The sequence below is a fragment of the Schistocerca piceifrons genome, chromosome 1 (assembly GCF_021461385.2).
Source record: "Schistocerca piceifrons isolate TAMUIC-IGC-003096 chromosome 1, iqSchPice1.1, whole genome shotgun sequence".
In the NCBI taxonomy this organism is placed as follows: domain Eukaryota; kingdom Metazoa; phylum Arthropoda; class Insecta; order Orthoptera; family Acrididae; genus Schistocerca; species Schistocerca piceifrons.
Window position 1 is genome coordinate 283,706,263 of NC_060138.1, and position 20,636 is coordinate 283,726,898.

The following is a 20,636-nucleotide window of genomic DNA, read 5'->3' on the forward strand; positions in this document are numbered from 1 at the left end:
TTCCTGCGCCCAGATTTTATGGCGGACGTGCAGTAGCTTATACGAGTGCTACAGCTCGTAGTTCCAGCCGCCATTGAGGGCATGAGGCGTGAAGAACTGCGTTAGCCACATGCATCTCACCACCAGCACCGACACGGCTACCCAAGGCAAGACTGCTTGCAATTGTTAAGTCGAACTTTGTATACATGTAAAAGGAGAATACCAGTTTTCTTTTGTGCAAGTGCAGAAGACAGAATATAGTAATGAGTAAAATTATGACGCATGTTGTTCATTGTAAAGTGTAGTAACCTGAAACATAGTGTAGTGAAATCAGACTGAGGCCACCATCGCCTCTTTCATTTACAATTCTTTTGGTTGTAGAATACTTTAGCGTTTAAGAATGTAGAAAAGAGCAATGGTCACACCAGAATGAGTCGCCTATTTATAGTTACTTAAATTTTTCTGAGTAACCTTTCAAGTAAAGTCACTTAACTAATTCTATAGCAATTGTCCAAAGAGTAATATCCCAAAATCATTAAATAAGTTGAAGGGTAGAAGTTTGTTAAATTAAGTTGCTTAAATTGTCTTGGTGGTAATTACCAAGCCAACTCACAGAAATTGAGAGAGTATTTGCTTTGTAGAATCACCTAGAATGATCAGAAATAGTAATATTCAGAATTAAGTTTAAATTCAACTTAAGCCGTTTCACTTTGAAACGAGCCAAAAAATTGATTTATTCTTTTGCTCCTTCAGAGCTGGCGACCGTAGTTATAAGTATTTTCAGGAGGATTCGATGGTAAGTCTGCTGCTCTCGTCGTGCTGATAGGATTATCTACTGCTGCTAGCAGTGGTGATTGGATACATAAGCTCACTACCAAGTTAAGTGGGTCAGGTAGGCAGTGTTACCGTGTGAACTGTAGGGCACTGTAGGCCGTGGATCGAACCCGTTCAATCATCACAGCTCTTTGAGAAATAGTCCGGTTAGGAGTGTACTAATCCAATAGGTAAATACTGGCGAGTAACGGTCAAAAATGTATACGCAAGTGAATTTAGCAAGGTCCATGTAGCACCTAGTTAATGTGGTGTAATGGCGAGGGTAGGAGTGGAGTAAAAGTGAGCTGAGCTTGTGGCAGCTGTGCTGTCTTCAAAGATTAATAACGCCAGAATTCACTACTAACTCTTACCATTAGGGCTGAGCTATTTACGGTTAAAATACGTAGCAGTAAGCGCAAAGGCGTGACAGCTACAAGTCCGTATTGGCTTTATACATACGGAAGTAGGAAGCGGGTCATTCTGTCAGTGGATGTCTATGCATAGCTCACACAATTCCGGCAAATTACTGGCCGGTGTTTGTAGGACCCATAGAGTCCCAGATGCTTTCCATCGGGTACATATCAGGTAAACTAACTACCTGATTTCACTATCAACCTCCTGAAACTACTGCAGCACGATTATAGACTTGTGACACTGTTTGTTACCCTGTTGGAAAGTATCACTGTCGGGGAAGACATGAAGCATGATTGGATGTGTACGAGGGTTGGAACTTAAATAGCGGCAACTACTTATTCACAACCGATACAAAAGAGTTACATGTTTGGCCCTGTTACTGTCCTGCAAAGTAGTCACCAGCGCTGTGTACCGTAGAACCCGTTGCCAGCGATGTGGAACGCGTAGTATACCGTTATCAGTTCCTGTTCTGTTGATGATGCGAATGGAGCGGTCTACTGCCTGTCGTATCTCTGGAACAGTACTGAAGCGAATGCCACGAAGTGGTTCCTTCATCTTCGGAATCAAATATCAAATCAAAGTCACAAGGACCGGGGAAATTGGTGGATGGTACAGTACTTCCCAGTCCCATCGACCGAACAGAGCAGAGCAGCCACAGCTTGCGCTGTTTGCGCCCGCCCATTGTCGTGCAAAATGATGGGTGGGTTACTCGGAAAGTGTCGCCGCTTCTTTCGCAATGCTTGTCGCAGGTAATGCTCCAAAAACGAACAATAATACTCTGCATTGACGGTCTGCCGTTGAGGAACGTAATGCGTTAGGATAACAACCATCATAGTCGTACACGAGAATCGCTACAATTTTCACCATAATGGGGCTCTGACGCACTTTCGACTTTCGCAGCGACCCATAATGACGCCATTCGTTGGACTGGCGTTTCAGTTTTGGCTTGTACGATGTGGTCCAGTCTCATCCACTGTTACGATACGGTGTAAGAAAGCCTTTCCTTCGCGCTCATAGCGCTCCAAGTGCGTCTGAGCTGCGTCGTAACATATCCATTTCTGCATTTCCGTCAATTAATGCGAACCCATCGTGATACAATTTTTCGCATGCCCAGGCGTCCCTTCAGGATGCTTAGCACAGTCGTACGCACCAATCAGGTTTCGTGGGCGAGCTCACGAATCGTATGGCGCCGATCACTGTCCACTAACGCGGCAACAGCATGCACTTCTTCAGAGAGGCTAAGACGACCTGCCCGATGCATGTCTGCCACAGTTTGCCGACCTTCGTTGAAGGCTTTCACCCAAAGTGCCACTGATCTGTACGCCAATGCCGATTCCCCGCACGCCTCTTGAAGACCTTGATGACACTGTCGTGCTGTACGACCTCTGGAACATCCAATCTTGATCCAACTCCGTTGTTGCTGTTTCGAAAACACAGTGGCACCGTTACGATAGACCGCTCGCTCACAAGTGACTGTTTCACTCGATTGCGCGCACGCTGGTGACGTGGGATGGGGCGAGTCCAGTGGCTCGGAGGTAAGGTAGGTATGTCAACGACGTGTGCTATCAGCGACAATAGTAGATTCCTTTGCATAGTGTCTCCACAGCAGTGATGCCACTGTTTTAAGTTCCAACCTACGTATGTAGTCCGCAAAAATATACACAGCTTTCATGGTGCCTTTTATTGTTAGTACAAGTCCCATGGAAACCCACGAGAATCCCCCCGATACCATAAGACTAACCCCACCGACCTGCGTCCACGGTGTGGTGCATATGTTTCGTACAGCCGTTCGCTTATATGACACAAACATCGAACCTGTAACAAGAAGCGTGTTTCATCCGACCAGGCAAGACATTCCAATCTCTGTGATCCTGTGCTCTCTGCAGCTGTAAATGACAATGTCATTGCAACAGTATGCGCTGAACGTTGTGCTCCGAAACACTCGTGCCTGCACCAGCACTGTGTCTCAGAACTGTCGCAATCGCTGAAGAAGGAACCCGGGAATTGGCGGTCAGCTTCGCCGCTACCAAGATGCCCGTTCCCAGGCGTCGGGTCATAACAATGGCTTATGTCAGTGTATTTCCCCATTTGTGGCCAATATCGTCTCTAGTGTGATTTCCTCTTCGCCTCTGCCTCGATTATACTTTTTCCATACAGCCGCAACGCCGCCAGGGAGCATTAAATGTCACGGTGGTGGCTTATCCATGTATCAGCCCCAGAGACTACAGACACGGTTCATAAAAGGGGAATGATTGTTGTTTTAAACACGAAGAAACACACAAGAGAAGCTGTGTTTCCAGACGGTAACGAAGATAGTGCTGAACGAAGACTGTATCCCGGAGCGTGATTCGAACGTGTCCGCTTGCCTTCCTCAAGCACTGCTCTCAATGGCTGAGACATCCAGGGCCGCGTCGAAGCTCCACTACGCCATCATGTGTCCCCGAAACATCCCGAAAGACGAGTCTCCGCAAGTTCGCTTTCTAACCGTGCGGTTGCTTCCAAGGAGTAATAGACGAGCTTTCTTAGAGTTTTGAGTTCGATAGACTTCGTCATCCTAGCCACCTTTCCCTAATACGTAACTCTGTTTTATGCAGGCGAGTGTTCTGTAATTGCTCACATCCCTGATGCGTTTAACGTTTGACGGGAAGTAACTTTCTAGCCATAACATGCGCTCAATTTCGCAGCGTCACTGAGCGGGAAAGTGCAATGAATCTTATACCCCTTCCCCCTGCTGCTTCTTCTGTCGAGTCGACGAAGAACCGCTGTTGTACCTTCATTACATCTGAGTGGCCGGGAAACTGTTCTTCACGTTCCTCGTAGAAAAGGTATGAGTAATAAGTAACGCCTGTCTTGTAAGACACACTCACTTTTATACACACGGTATCTTACTGATAGCAGACACAGGAAAATTCTGTCTTCCTAGATTTCCAAAAATATTTCAGCACTATATTACATGTTATGTTATGTGATGTTACGTTAACGGGGGACCTAGAAATGACGGATAGGCTCCGTCCCCGCCGCAGCCGCAGTGGTCCGCAACCCCACGACGACTGCCACAGTCCACCCCTCCGCCGCCCTACACCGAACCCAGGGTTATTGTGCGGTTCGGTCCCCGGTGGACCCCCCCCCCCCCCCCCCCCCCCCCAGGGAACGTCTCACACCAGACAGACGAGTGTAACCCCAACGTTTGCGTGGTAGAGTAATGGTGGTGTACGCGTACGTGGAGAACTTGTTTGAGCAGCAATCGCCGACATAGTGTAGCTGAGGCGGAATAAGGGAAACCAGACCCCACTTGCCGAGGCAGTGGAAAACCGCCTAACAACCATCCACAGACTGGCTGGCTCACCGGACCTCGACAGAAACCTGCCGGGCGGATTCGTGCCGGGGACCAGGCGCTCCATCCCGCCCGGAAAGCCGTGCGTTAGGCCGCACGGCCAACCGGGCGGGCACTACCTTGCATTGGGAACGAAGTCTTTCGCGACGACAGTGTAGTATAAAACATTCTCGGACTTCTTGCGGCGTCAGTTCAGCGTGAAAACCAAGCTTTCGAAGATTACCTCCATCGTCTTCGGCAGCAGCAACTAACCGTCAAAACTGTCGCTGTGGTGGCCTTATATAGTCCTGAGACGACTTATGGTTGGTCGGTAATTACGTAATGCTGTCGCAGATGGTGTCAACGATAGCGGCACTCCGCCTCTCTCAGCATCGAGAGCTCGCGTCCACGCACCGTTCAGATTATATCCGCTGTCATGGCTAAAGTTCGTATCGTAAATAATTATTTCTACAGTCTCATTAGTTACAAATCCCAGTATGTAGGAACCAAGGACAAAACTTTTGTTTCGTCAAACAGTATTTTGTTTTCGTTTATGAGAGTGTACTCAGCAACTGCAAATTTCTCCGGTTCTCGATTTTTAATGTTCTTTAATGTTCTTTAAGGTCAGACTCGGTCTCAGGATCCCTGGCATTTATGAGGGCACTTTGTACACGGAGATCGTTTCAGTATTCTTGATCGTCGTAACACCTCAAGTCAACGATCTGTATTATCATCAGCTCAAACAGTGAAGTCTTTCTCTTCCTGATGGTTTCTACAAGCCAGGGCTCGTGTACCTTCTTGAGATACGAATGTAATTGGACGAAAAATACAGGTGAATCATATTTTTTGGAGACGAGTTGTAGATGTTCTTTCCTCATGTCAGAAACGTACTAAGTACAAGGGACGATCAAAAAGTTTCCGTTAGAAGGCTTTACAGTCCAGAATCGGTATGCCAGCCGGGCGAAATCACCGCCAGCAGTGAGGAATCCATCCCACCGACGCACCATATTAAAGATAACTGTTTGGTAAAACACCGTATCCTGCTGCATAAAGAAATTCGCAACAGCTTGCTGCTCATCCTCGTCTGGCATATATCGCGTTCAAGACCTTCTCTAAGTGACTGAAGGCATGATAATCGCATGGGCAGAGGTCAGGACTGTAGATGAGGATGACGCCTACTTGAGCTGGCGTAACTTCTGCGTTACAACATTTGCGATATGGGGACGTGCGTTATGACGAAGCAGCAGCACCCCTTATTGCAGTTTTCCCGGATGTTTCGCATTATACGCACACCGAGTTTGTCGGGCGTTGCGCAGTACCGTTCCCGTTTGGTGGAGAAAGCAGTTTCCTTGAAATAAATAAGCAATGGGCCCCGGAAATCAATGAGCAGGGTGAGCATCACCTTTCCAGCAGATGGCTGGCTCTTGAATTTCTTGCGACGCGCTGGATGACACCACGCATTCTTAATTCTCCGATCGATGTCTACCGGTGCTTGTCCTTCGCAGCCAAGAAAAGAATACCAGCACGTTGGTCCTGTTTGGACGTATTTGTTAATAACGTCGCCTTAGTTTCTGTGTCCTCAATCACTGCATGCACATCGGAAACAGACGATTATCACATCAATCCCTTGCCTGCATGTCGATCCTTATATATTCGCATTGGATTCGTGCTGTGTTGCGTATACGCTGCAGCAATGCCCTTAAACGGAAAATTTTTGCTCGTCCTTTATACAACAAAACAAAATACAAGTTTACACACACACACACACTATATATTTTACAAAAAATTAATTACCAAGACAAGGGAATTGACAAAATCTACATTCAGGTAACATTTCTCCAAAATTGAGGCCTAGAGCAACAACAAATCTTGTCCTGATTATGAAAAACGGAAGAGAGGGCACTAACACATACGCCAGACTGCTTGGTCTTGGCCACATTCGCACTTTCTGTCCTCAGATGTGAAGCATCATGACTTATAACTTAGCTCTACCGATGCCAGTTCTTATTCGCTTAAGGGGCCTCCAAAAACCACAGCCCTCGTTACAACCTGCCGGAAGAGTTCAGGCGGGCCCATACTGCCTTAATGCTTAGATTTCCACAATGAAAGTCTTGCCTTATCCAGAGGTACTTCCATAGGCTTTGCTGTGAGGAGAAAAATTTCTTGATATCAGCCTAGGTTGAGACTGTTGATGTCCAAACAGTGGATGAGCTTCAACATGTTCAGTCGTTCTTGATGAGCAGCGACTTCTCGACGAGTACTTGGAGGTGTAACGTCAGTAAACCAGTTTGTCGTCTGAACACGGTTGGATTTTAGGCATTCAGTGATTAAGCTGCAAATGTCATTTACGGTAGGATCCTCAGTCTTTGCATGGATTGACCTATACCACACAGGGGAAGCATATTCTCCAGCAGAGTACCACAGAGACAATACCGTGGTTTTAAGAGCTTGTGGTTTTGCACTCCTTGTTAACTTTCTGAGGATGTTACTACTGGTACAGACTTTATGCTTGATGTTGGCTGAGAATGTTATACTGGCACTGACTTCATGCTTGATGCTGGAGAAGGGTGTGCTAAAAATGAGGGAGCGATCCAGTGTTACGCCTAAATACTTTGAGGCGAGAGAGCGTACCAAGAACGTTTCATTCCAGGAGACATGTAATTTTCTTGAAATTTCTCCACTCCTAAGGTGGAAAGCACGAAGTTGAGATTTTGATGGATTTTGTTTGTAATGTTTCTGTATTATGAGAACTGGCAGTTTTGTTTGTAATATTTACACAAAGAGCGTATTTCCTGAGTAGATGTGTAGAGGAGACTCTTTAGATTCCATTGTTTATATTGTTGTCGCGTAGTCAGTCGGCATTTCTTTTTCTGTCAAGTGCCGGTATCGCGCCGTGTTGGTGTGGAGGTATTATTTCGGAATACAGTTGCTGCAGCTTCGAACATATCAAATGAGGTAATACACACAACAACAAAAGTTCTGCATCACCTCGGTTCCGAGACTTCCGGAACCTGTACAGAAAATTGGAATAGAGATCAACATAAACATCATTTCCGCCCTTTTTATTGTTCATGAAAACCACACATTGCATGTTGTACCACCATACAGCGAGACCTTCAGTGCTCGTGGTCCAGATTGCTGTTCACACCGGTACCTCTTCTACCCAGTAGTACGTCCTCTTGCATTGATGCATGCCTGTATTCGTCGTGGTATACTATCCACAAGTTCATCAAGACACTGTTGGTCCAGATTGTGCAACGCATCAAAGGCGATTCGGCGTGGTTGGTGGGTCACGTCGTCCATAAACAGCCCTTTTCAATCTATCCCAGGCATATTCGATAGGGTTCATGTCTGGAGAACATGCTGGACACTAGTCGAGTGATTTCGTTATGCCGGCCGGTGTGGGCGAGCGGTTCTAGGCGCTTCAGTCTGGAACCGCGCGAACGCTACGGTCGCAGGTTCGAATCCTGCCTCAGGCATGGATGTTTGCTATGTCCTTAGGTTTAGTTGTAGGGGACTGATGACCTCAGATGCCAGTCCCATAGTGCTCAGAGCCATTTGAACCATTTTTTGATGTTGACATCGTGAAGGAAGTCATTCACAAGATGTGCACGATGGGGGCGCGAATTGTCGTCCATGAAAACGAATGCCTTGCCAATATGCTGCCGATATGGCTGATATGGCGGTGTACGTCGCCCCCACATAATGCCACCCCAAAACATCAGGGGACCTCCACCTTGCTGCACTCGCTGGTCAGTGTGTCTAAGGCCTTCAGCCTGACCGGGTTGCCCCCAAACACGTCTCCGACGATTGTCTGGTAGAAGGCATGTGCGACACTCATCGGTGAAGAGAACGTGATGCCAATCCTGAGCAGTCCATTCGGCATGTTGTTGGACCCATCTGTACCGCGCTGCACAGTGTCGTGGTTGCAAAGATGGACCTCGCCATGGACGTCGGGAGTGAAGTTGCGCATCGTGCAGCCTATTGCGCACAGTTTGAGTCGTAACACGACGTTCTGTGGCTGCACGAAATGCATTACTCAACATGGTTCCGTTGCTGTCAGGGTTCCTCCGAGCCGTAATTCGTAGTTAGCGCTCATCCACTGCAGACGCCTGGACACTTCCCTCGTTGAACGCCCTTCCTGGCGCAAAGTAACAATGCGGACGCAATCGAACCGCGGTATTGACTGTCTAGACATGTTTGAACTACAGACAACACGAGACGTGTACCTCCTTCCTGGTGGAATGACTGGAACTGATCGGTTGTCGGACCCCCTCCGTCTAATAGGCACTGCTCATGCATGGTTGTTTACATCTCTGGGCGGGTTTAGTGCCATCTCTGAACAGTCAAAGGGACTGTGTCTGTGATACAATATCCACAGTCAACGTCTTTGTTCAGGAGTTCTGGGATCCGGGGTGTTGCAAAACTTTTTTTTTATGTGTGTATAGCTATACATTCGCGTGTGCTAATAGTGCGGGAAATGGAATGTCGTTTAGGAAGCATTTTCGGTTTAAACGTTTTCAGTATTGCAACTTGTGTTTTGACTGTTAGAATATTGTCGGTTAGGTCCTTCATAATATGCATTATCTTAAGAAGGCATCACATCACTCTTCACCCTTTTCTGTTTAAAGTACTGTACGTAAGATAAAGTTTTGTAAAAGCTTTAATGCCTGATCTTTCTACTTTATATCCAAATCACAGTAACTTAATAACAATGATCATTGTAGACATATTCATATTTTCTAATTCTGTTCGTGTTAGTAGATCAGATTAATGCCCAACTAAATCACAACAGTTTTGAAGCTATTCCTGCTTGGACGTTCACATTCCACTTACCTATTCAAAAGTTTTTAAGTACGATTATCTGGGCACAGTGAATGTTCTAACGGCGCTTGGTTTACTAGCACTTGTGTCATATTAATAATAAAAAGATACATAATTAAAAGGAAGGAATTAAAGGATAGTGCATTTGCATTATTATTAAAAGTTCTGTGTTTCTGAAAGCTTCTCCTTCTTGTTAATCTTGCGAAAACATGACCGTGGACTACCTTTTCTACATTCCAGTGGTAGATGCAGGCAGCCGACTCCAGGGAACACAAGTGCCTCTCAAGATGATATAAAACATGAAGGAAATTCCCCCCAACTTGGCTTTACTTCAATAAAAATACTTAATACTGTTATTAAGGCTTCTCTTATTCAGAATCACATATAATACAAAACACCCGTAGCACGTCATACCCCGAGCAATGCATTTCAACCATCCTTCTACATATGAGATAGCGAAACAAAATCATGTACAGAAAAGTGAATGATGTTTATTGTTCATTGGTCAGCGCGTTCATAATGAGTGTCTTTGCCGACGCTTATGGTCGGTCTTTGATTCTGTTGTTATCGCTGTTTGGTTTTTTAATAAATATTAACTTTACCATATCTAGGGTCTTTCACCATGTTCCTACACATACTGCAACTAGCGAGATTTACTTATGTAAGATCAGAAGCAGCGTCATTTCTTCTTGTTCCCCTTGTTGCAGGTGATCGTAAGCAATGTAGGCATACTCTGGGAGAAGAGCTACATTTTCGTTGTTGCACAGGAGAGTTCGGACTTTGTTTAGTGCGTTTAGGGAACAACGAGTGTTTATTCATTTTGCACAAACTGAGATTGACTTAAGCTGCAGTACATTTATCAATAACAGCTGTTAGGCCAAACGTAATATCGTATTTAGAGCACTGTGTTTAAAAAAAATGTCATAATGTTTTTCATTCATAGTAATGGATAGATACGCTTCATACTCAGTTATTTTTACGGTCACGATGCAAAAAACTTGCACAGCTACGTTTGCAAACACTAGTTGGTTAAAATACAATTAAAAGATTATGTACTAGAAATTCAAATATAAATATTACGCCTGAAGTTAATATAATTATACATCAACCAAGTTCACAGAAGCTGCATAAAATGTACACAAGTGTACACATTGGAAATCCAAACACGGAAGTTTCACATAGTCTCACACAATGGTTTCATACAGGCAGTCAGAAGCATAAAAGTTGAAGGCTTTGCGTTACAAGTCTTGTACGAGGGCTATTCGGTAAGTAAGGTCCGATCGGGTGCAAAAGGGAAACCATAGTCAAAATCCAATGAAACTTTCCAAGGATGTGTTGGGCAGTGTCTCTAGTATGCCCGTCGATTGCATGACGTCGCTATTTTCTGTTCTAAGCGCACAGTGAGCAAGTAAAGATGGCTAGGTAAGTAGTATCTCCGGCCAAATATGAGGATCTGGTGAGAGATTTCGCTTGATGTCATGCAGCCCACATAACGTAACTGCCAGGCGTTTCCTTCTTCGCGACAATTCTCGACTGCACTCTGCAGGGGAAATGAAGGTGTCCTTGTAGCGTTTTCGATCGGAAATGTTTGATCACCGCACACCAAAACTCGTAACTGGCTCCCTCTGCGTTTTATCTCCGCTCACGTGAACCGCTGGCTAGGAAGACAACATTTTGGCACGGAAAGCATAGGCGGCTGCCTTCTATGAGGAGGGTACTGGAAACTTCACGCAACGGTTCGATTCCCGGTGGAGTCAGGGATTTTTCTCTGCCTCATGATGACTGGGTGTTGTGTGATGTCCTTAGGTTAGTTAGGTTTAAGTAGTTCTAAGTTCTAGGGGACTGATGACCATAGATGTTAAGTCCCATAGTGCTCAGAGCCATTTGAACCATTTTTCACGCAATGCTACGACAGATGTATCAGTTGGAGCGACGACTACGTAAAGAAGTAGTCGGCAAGTGTAGCAAACTGCTGAAAACAACATTTTTGATTTTCACAGTGGTTTCCATTTCACGACCGATCCGACCCTTCTTTCCGAATAGCGCTCGTAATTCGTGTCAAGTTCCTTCAGAGTGCTATCGAGGGCAGCTTCCAACTCTTCAAAGATTTTAGAGGAGAAATTATTAGTAAACGCTATTGGTAAATTAAGTAACGCGTAACTAGTGTCTCGCGTCGTCCAGTAGGCCTCGGGTCTACCGTTACGGGCTTCTTAGCGATGGCCGGCTCAGTTAGTGAGTTTTGCGGGAAACGTATCGAGACTGACGGCAGTTGCGTAGCGTTCATTAATGTCAATTAACGGCGCGGCAGAGGTGAGGTACGGCGCGGCCGGCGGTCGCGCGCTCTCTCCGTTTCTTGTGGGCGGCGCACCGGTCAGCAGCCCATTCTCAGCTTCCGTCGCCGGCCTCCGTGGACCCTGGACTCCTCTGCTGGAGGTCGCGGGCTCGATGACAGCATCCGTTACAGTGCTTGCCTAAATGTGGAGTTATATGTCGACTGTCCTTCAGACATGTTGTATGAACTGAAAACACGGAAATCGAACGTAATAAGCGAAATATGTAGGCACACGAATGAATACAGGGGAAGAGTAAATAAAGTGTTTTTGGGCTTTATGTTCAGATGCCTAAAGCAGAGGGTCCGTTCCCAGAGAAGGATGTCAGGCAGATGAGATCACTTGTTGCAAGAAGAGCTTTCTGCAACTGCAAACACTTAGAAAAACTGTAATTTTCTCCGTAGGTCGATATACTTTATCTTACTAATTAACCCTATCCATTACGGTAACTGCAGATTTCTGTTAGTGCTTATTAAATGAAATCTAAAACAGATGGCTGCGATCAGTCACTTACGAACTATTTCTTCATCCCATTCATACTGAGCATTTTCTGTATTGGCAGAAATGTGCCAGCTAATTTTTTCTATCAGGTTACCTCAGCGACTGTTATGTGACTTATAAATCAGAGAGTGCAGCAATCAATAGCCCTTTTTTAGATTTTGTTACGCAAATCCAGATTTCGGCTAGTAGCTAGCCATTCTCAATGCACTATTTTCTATTCTCAATGTATGTAAGCCCCTGTTGTTCGGGCGTCAGTCACTGTTCCTTGAGTATTCAAAGAACTGTACTGAAGCCCAAACAACAGGGGCTTACATACATTGAGAATAGAAAACAGTGCATTGAGAATGGCTAGCTACTAGCCGAAATCTGTATTTGCGTAATAAAATCTAAAAAAGGACGACCTCTATAATTTATAAATTATTTCTATCCTTATACAGTTGGAGCTAAGTTTTCAGAAAGAGCCTTTTTGTTTAATCTTATACCAAGGACGGTTACTGTAATTAAGTTTACAATTCCGAAATGTGAGCATTGTTCTAATTATTTGGCACGTTAGCAATAAATTAAGCTCATCCATTATGGCTGCTGAAGTTGTCGTGATTGAATAGTAAATTAAATATTGATACAGATAGCTGCGAAATATTTCATAAGTGGTGGTCGCTGCTTTCTACAGGGGTCCCAAAAAACATATAAAAAGTATAGTGACAGGAACATGGGCTCTAAAATGCATATCTTAAGAGCTATGAGCACTCATTCACCTTCGATACTACGAAACATACCTCTTCTACTGTGACTACTTAGCTTTCCACCTTTTGAGAGGCTGTAGTAAGGACCAAACCAGAAAAACATGTCCAGAAAACATAAAGTCTAAAATGTGTACTTTAAGAGCTATGAGCATTTCTTCATCTTCGCTAGTGTGAAACACGTCCCTTTCATTGAAAAAGGGCTCATAGGTCTTAAGGTATGCATTTTAGAGCCCTTTTTTACTAGACATTTTTTCTTCTCTTGTTGTAAGGAATCTGCTCCTAAAGCTTGTCGGTGTTTTTGACACCCCGCGTATTTCACTTTACATTTGTCCATTGAGCAGAGTCTAACTCTCGAGTGTTACTACGAAAGGTCTATCCAGTGACACGGCCTATTTGTTAAAATATTGGACTCGCATCAGTGAAGCATCCCTACGGCCATTTATCGGTTAGGGAAACAGCGTATGGTTCCTTTGAAACTCTCGGTTCCCTTCCCCACCCTTGCCCTACCTAAGCTACTGTTCCATATCGAATGACCTCGTCGATGACCGTATATTAAAAGCTAATCTTCCTTCCTAAGATAAGTAGGTGTACAATATATGGAGAGATGGGTAATATACGGTATGTACGAGAAGCAAGAGCGAAAAATAAGGAGGGAGGACCAAGAAAGAAGTATTTTTGCCCCTACTGTTCAATCTATACATTGAAGAGATGATAACGGGATTAAAAGGATTGTTCAAGAGTGGGATATCACTGATAAGATGCATTGATGACACTACTATCCTTAGTCAGTGAGAGAGGTATTAGAGGACCTGTAGTACAGGATGAACAGTCTAATAAGCACGCAGAGTAAACCGAAGAAAGACGAAGGTAATTAGGGGTAGCAGAAATGAAATTTGCGATAAAGTTCTCATTAAAATTGGGATCCTCGAAGAAGTGAAGAAATTCTACTTATGATGCAATATAACTGATGACGGACGAAGAAATGAAGATATAACAAGCGGACTGGTACAAGAAAAGAGGGCGTATCTGACAAAAGAAGTCAATTAGTATCAAACATTGACCGGTATTTGAAGAAGAAATTTCTGAGAATGTGCTTCTGTCATAAAGTATTGTGTGGTAGTGAAACATGGACTATGGGAGGACCGGAACAGAAGAGAATCGAAGTGCCTGAGATGTGTGTTACACAGGAATGTTGAAAATCAGGTGAACTGATAAGCTAAGACATGAGGAGGTTCCTCAAACAATTTGTGTGGGAAATCAGGTATGGAATATCCTGACCAGAGGAGGGGAAAAGATGATGGGAAATATATTAAGAAATTAGGAAAAAGGTTTCATTGGTATTGGAGGAACACATAGAGGATAAAAACAGTAGAGACCGACGTAGATTGCAATACATCGAATGGATCGAACGAATAATTGAGGATGTTGGGTGGCAGGGCTATTCTGTGATGGAGAGGTTGACGCAGTAGAGAAAAGCCGCAGTGATCCGCATGAAGCTAGTTGGGAGACTGACGAAAAAGAAAGGAAAGGCTGTTTCGTTTACTGCGTTCCTTTCTAGGGGCTCCTTAGCCGATTTCATTCTGTAGAATCCTTATTTCTGCACGATATTTATAGTAAAAGTAAAACACAAAACAACGCTTTTGAAATTACATTGGTTCAAGTAGTGAAGCGTTGGGGACTTTCAGGGGTACGCTTTCTCAGCTACGTAGACTACGGGCATTAAAATTGCTACACCAAGAAGAAATGCAGATGATAAACGGGTATTCATTGGACAATTATATTATACTAGAACTGACATGTGATTACATTTTCACGCAGTTTGGGTGCATAGATCCGGGGAAATCAGTACCCATAAAAACCACCGCTGGCCGTAATAACAGCCTTAATACGCCTGGGCATTGAGTCAAACAGAGCTTGGATGGCGTGTACAGGTACAGCTGCCCATGCAGCTTCAACACGTAACCACAGTTCATCAAGAGTAGTGACTGGCGTATTGTGACGAGCCGGTTGCTCGGCCACCATTGACCAGACGTTTTCAATTGGTGAGAGATCTGGAGAATGTGCTGGCCAGGACAGCAGTCGAACATTTTCTGTATCCAGTTAGGCCCGTACAGGACCTGCAACATGCGGTCGTGCACTATCCTGCTGAATGTAGGGTTTCGCAGGGATCGAATGAAGGGTAGAGCCACGGGTCGTAACACATCTGAAATGTAACGTCCACTGTTCAAAGTGCCGTAAATGCGAACAAGAGGTGACCGAGACGTGTAACCAATGGCAGCCCATACCATCACGCCGGGTGATACGCCAGTATGGCGATGACGGATACCGCTTCGAATGTGCATTCACCGCGATGTCCCAAAACACGGATGCAACCATCACGATGCTGTAACCAGAACCTGGATTCATTCAAAAAAATGACGTTTTGCCATTCGTGCACCCAGGTTCGTCGTTGAGTACACCATCGCAGGCGCTACTGTCTGTGATGCAGCGTCAAGGGTAACCGCAGCCATGGTGTCCGAGCTGATAGTCCATGCTGCTGCAAACGTCGTCGAACTGTTCGTGCAGATGGTTGTTGTCTTGCAAACGTCCCCATCTGTTGACTCAGGGATCGGGACGTGGCTGCACGATCTCGACTGTTAGTGATACGAGGCCGTTGGGATCCAGCACGGCGTTCCGTATTACCCTCCTGAACCCACCGATTCCCTTTTCTGCTAACACTCATTGGATCTCGACCAACGCGCGCAGCAATGTTGCGATACGATAAACCGCAATCGCGATAGGCTACGCATTTCTCCTCCTTACACGAGGCATCACAACGTTTCTCCAGGCAACGCCGGTCAACTGCTGTTTGTGTATGAGAAATCGGTTGGAAACTTTCTTCGTGTCAGCACGTTGTAGGTGTCGCCGCCGGCGCCAACTTTGTGTGAATGCTCTGAAAATCTAATCATTTGCATATCACAGCTTCTTCTTCCTGTCGGTTAAATTTCGCGTCTGTAGCACGTCATCTTCGTGATTTAGCAATTTTAATGGCCAGTAGTGTATTTACTAAAAAAATTTGTACGAAGTAGACTGAAACGAATGTTAAGAGACAATACGGCGACGGATGTAGACCATGCCACTTATGAAAGACTAGATATATTTTTCTATTTCTGCGTCAATACAGTCACGAAGCAGACGTCTTGTAATATCATGCGAAGGGTAGGTTTGACGCATAAATTGGTAGTAGTTAACTTATTACTAGTTCTTAGAAGAAACAAGTGCAGAACGACGCACGCTTCTGAGCATAGACCGAGGTCGTAAGTATACACTATGTTGCTGCTTTAAGGAATAAAGCCAAAAACGTAAAAAGAAACGATTGACCTAGATAGCTCTGTGATGGGCCACCAATAAAGACAGATAAATGACTTCAATAATTGGACTCCAGCACGCACAGTACTTCCGCTGGCGCCGGCGGTGCGTGGGCGGGATGTAGCGCCTGCAGCGGCTGCCACCCGCCCGGCAGCCAGAGCTCATTCACGTCTGTCGCCGCATTCCGGCTTTCCCACGCCGCCGGCCGGCCCGCACACTGGTTCAAGGCGAAGGCGAAGTAAGCAGGAGGGAAACCGACAGCCGCGCACCTCGGCTCTCAGGGCCCGTTGACCCGGCCTCCACGTAAAACCGACCCTGGCTCAGCCCGAACCTGCCACGCAGCTCGCCGCCACAGGTCAGCCACTTCACTTTGGGCTTGTTCACATACCGAAAATACCATTGTTGCGTTTATCTCCGTGTTTGCCAACAGTGGAGCTCACAATTGTGTAGCGTCATACAGTTCTTGGCTATTAACAGTATTCGTAGTCACTTTCTGCTACACGATGAATAGAGAATTTTTGGGCTTAAACGAATGGAATAACTGGTAGCAGCCGACCTCGGGGAAGATCAGTTTTGATTCCATAGAAATATTGGAACCCGTGAGGCAATACTGACCTTACGACTTATCTTAGAAGGAAGATTAAGGAAGGCAAACCTACGTTTCTAGCATTTGTAGACTTAGAGAAATGTTTTGACAATGTTGACTGGAATACTCTCTTTCAAATTCTAAAAGTGGCAGGGATAAAATACAGGGAGCGAAAGGCTATTTACAATTTGTACAGAAACCAGATGGCAGTTATAAGAGTCGAGGGGCATGAAAGGGAAGCAGTGGTTGGGAAGGGAGTGAGACAGGGTTGTACCCTCTCCCCGACGTTATTCAATCTGTATATTGAACAAACAGTAAAGGAAACAAAAGAAAAATTCGGAGTAGGTATTAAAATCCGTGGAGAAGAAATAAAAACTTTGAGGTCCGCCGATGACATTGTAATTCTGTCAGAAACAGCAAAGGACTTGGAAAAGCAGTTGAACGGAATGGGCAGTGTCTTGAAGGGAGGATATAAGATGAACATCAACAAAAACAAAACGAGGATAATGGAATGTTGTCGAATTAAATCGGGTGATGCTGCAGAAATTCGATTAGGAACTGAGACGTTTAAAGTAGTAAATGAGTTTTGCTATTTGGGGAACAAAATAACTGATGATGGTCGAAGTAGAGAGGATATAAAATGTAGACTGGCAATGGCAAGGAAAGCATTTTTGAAGAAGAGAAATTTGTTAACATCGAGTTTAGATTTAAGTGCCAGGAAGTCGTTTCTGAAAGTATTTGTGTGGAGTGTAGCCATGTATGGAAGTGAAACATGGACGATAACTAGTTTGGACAAGAAGAGAATAGAAGCTTTCGAAATGTGGTGCTACAGAAGAATGCTGAAGATTAGATGGGTAGATCACATAACTAATGAGGAGGTATTGTATAGAATTGGGGAGAAGAGGAGTTTGTGCCACAGCTTGACAAGAAGAAGGGACCGGTCGGTAGGACATGTTACGCATGTTCTGGGGCATCAAGGGATCACAAATTTAGCATTGGAGGGCAGCGTGGAGGGTAAAAATAGTAGAGGGAGACCAAGAGATGAATACACTAAGGAGATTCAGAAGGATGTAGGATGCAGTAAGTAGTGGGAGATGAAGAAGCTTGCACAGGATAGGGTAGCATGGAGAGCTGCATTAAACCAGTCTCAGGACTGAAGACCACAACAACAACAACAACACAACAATATAAGTAAAGATAAACAGCTGGTCTCGTCACTAAATAAGCAGTTTTTTTTCTTTCATGGTCACCAGTATTTTTATTGGCTCGATGCTGTACTCCATCTCATCCATTATCGTTCTAATCTTTTCACTACTACACGCGGCATCAGTATTGCCTGCCCCTGCCATTTTTCCACTCAATCCCCCTTCCAGCCCCAGAATCAGTACGGGAAAGTAGTCTCAGATGGCCATGGGGAAGAAATGCTAGGCGCTATATTCTCAAAAACATACGACCAAATGGAGTTGTATCTCCAGTCAGTTCAGTACGTTGCAATTGTACTGTTTCCTGCTGCAGTAAAGATCTGTGCACTGAAACAACGAAAACGTTATTGTGCTGTTGAGAAATTTCATAATCAGCATGCATTTACGTTATTTTGTAGGCCTAAACGTGAAAGTTGAAAGAGGTTGCTAATGTCCTTTAACTGCGTAAGTGCAGAGTTCATTCAATTAGTTTAACTTCTAAACACCTATCAAAATTTTAACGAGGTACAGTTTAAAAGTTGGCCATCACTCCTAAGCGTTTGGGAGAGATGAACACTAATTCTCGGGTATTGATGGTCAGTCACTTTTTACGTGTATTGATCTACTGATTGGTAATGTTCAAGTCTATTACAGGAAAACACCAGAATATCTTAAATAGCAAAGCGAGAATCGTGGAAAATATTCTAAGATAAAATTTGATACATCTAATGGAAGAAGTCAAAAATCGTTCATCAGTAAATGGTCCCTCTTCAAATTGCGGCACTAATAAAGCTCAAATATTTTGCTTCTGTGCCCCGCGATTGATTCTGGAATGTGAAATGTCCTCTAGACAGCTGCTTTCCCCAGTGGGGAGAGCTGTGACCTGTGTCAGAGACCTTAAACACTATCCAGTTGCAAGAATGTATAATACTGCCTCCAGTTATGTTATTGCTTGTACGACTTTCTGCAGATGAGTTTTGATGCGTTGCCTTCTATTCAGCTGAAAACCGTATAAAATTCTGTACATTCTCTGCGGGTCTACAACAGTGAGCTCTGTAGTATATCATGTAACCTATCGATTTCGGCGAACTTCGTCGTACTAGTCGAGGGACTCTCGAAAATAATTGATCTGAAATAGTTCAAAAATGGCTCTGAGCACTATTGGACTTAACTTCTGAGGTCATCAGTCGCCCAGAACTTAGAACTAATTATACCTAACTAACCTAAGGACATCACACACATCCATGCCCGAGGCAGGATTCGAACCTGCTACCGTAGCGGTCGCTCGGCTCCAGACTGTAGCGCCTAGAACCGCACGGCCACTCCGGCCTGCTATCTGAAATGGTTTATACAATTCGGTTTCTATTTTTCCCAAAAGTCCACGACCTATTGCAAATCACTTGGAACTGTACGAACTTTATAAAATAAAAATAAAAAAATACTTTCGAATAGTCTTCTATTAGTATGGCGAAGTTCGTCGAAGTCGGTGACGTCCAGAGTCTAGATCCTTTGTGTAAGAAGCGCTTTGGAGGTACCTTGCTGACCTCGTCGACCAATCGATTCTGATATCCGTTTTCATTTCTCATCACATGTCTTTTTTTTCCATCTCTTCCAGGAAGAGCAACGCTGCGAAATTTATTGCCTGATTCGCTTTTGTTTTGCGGGTCATGCTCTCCACTGCAGTCGACACCTCACCGCCAGCTAAGCGTGTCTTAACACAGACTCGCACGCTTGCTGTTCTCTCGTTTAGCAGAGATATTAAATCATTCGCCGCTGGACTAAATTACAGTTCTACGCATTTTAACCGGCTCTGAGATTCAACAGTCGATTCTCTCTCTCTCTCTCTCTCTCTCTCTCTCTCTCGATACACATCTAATCTCCACTGTATTACCAAATATATTCACACACTCATTCCAACTGTTAGTTCCAAAGATGCCAAACATGTAAGTAACACCATGCAAAATCTAGTTTTGATATTTTTAAAAAGTTTAATTCCGAGGAAGCCTTTTCAGAACGTCCTGGGGCACTGCAGGTGGAATCCTTCCTGAAGTTTGACTATTAGTCACGACGATGTTGAAGCGCAAAATGATGGCCCACAGCACCGATGCTCTATTTCATCCCAAGGAAAGCCGGGGATTTTGGTAACCTGGTCCCGAAAATCCAGCACGTTGCAGACAAGTGTATTATAATACAGAAAACGTCCGGTTTCCAGCTGGCACCATGGAAAGCTTACTGCTTTATAAACTTTTTTATAATCCTCTGTGTTTGTTTTTCCATCGACGAAAACTAATGGTCCGAGAATAAACAGACAAAAAAGATCTCAGGACCATGAGACCAGCCTCATCACGTTTCACTGCCGTCACTAAACATTCCCCCAAGCGTTCGCGAGAGTCCATTGACGCTTATCCAGCTGCTCCGTCACGCACCGTGACTCAGCACTTCATCAAACTTTCCTCCCTTCTTCCACAGTACAATGACAACGTTGTTTGCACCTCCCTAAGCGACGCCGAGCATTCGTTTTTGTGTTCCGTGAATTCTTGCGAGCAGCACGAAAATGAAACCGTGTCCTAAGGTCGATCGTCCTGCCACTGACAGCTATCACTG

General features: G+C 44.7%; 1 protein-coding gene across 1 annotated transcript in view; it reads right to left on the reverse strand.

Annotated features, from left to right (window-relative positions):
* Positions 1 to 20,636, reverse strand: part of LOC124712193 — a 679,509-nt gene that overhangs the window by 478,701 nt on the left and 180,172 nt on the right. The gene's annotated exons all lie outside the window — the stretch shown is intronic.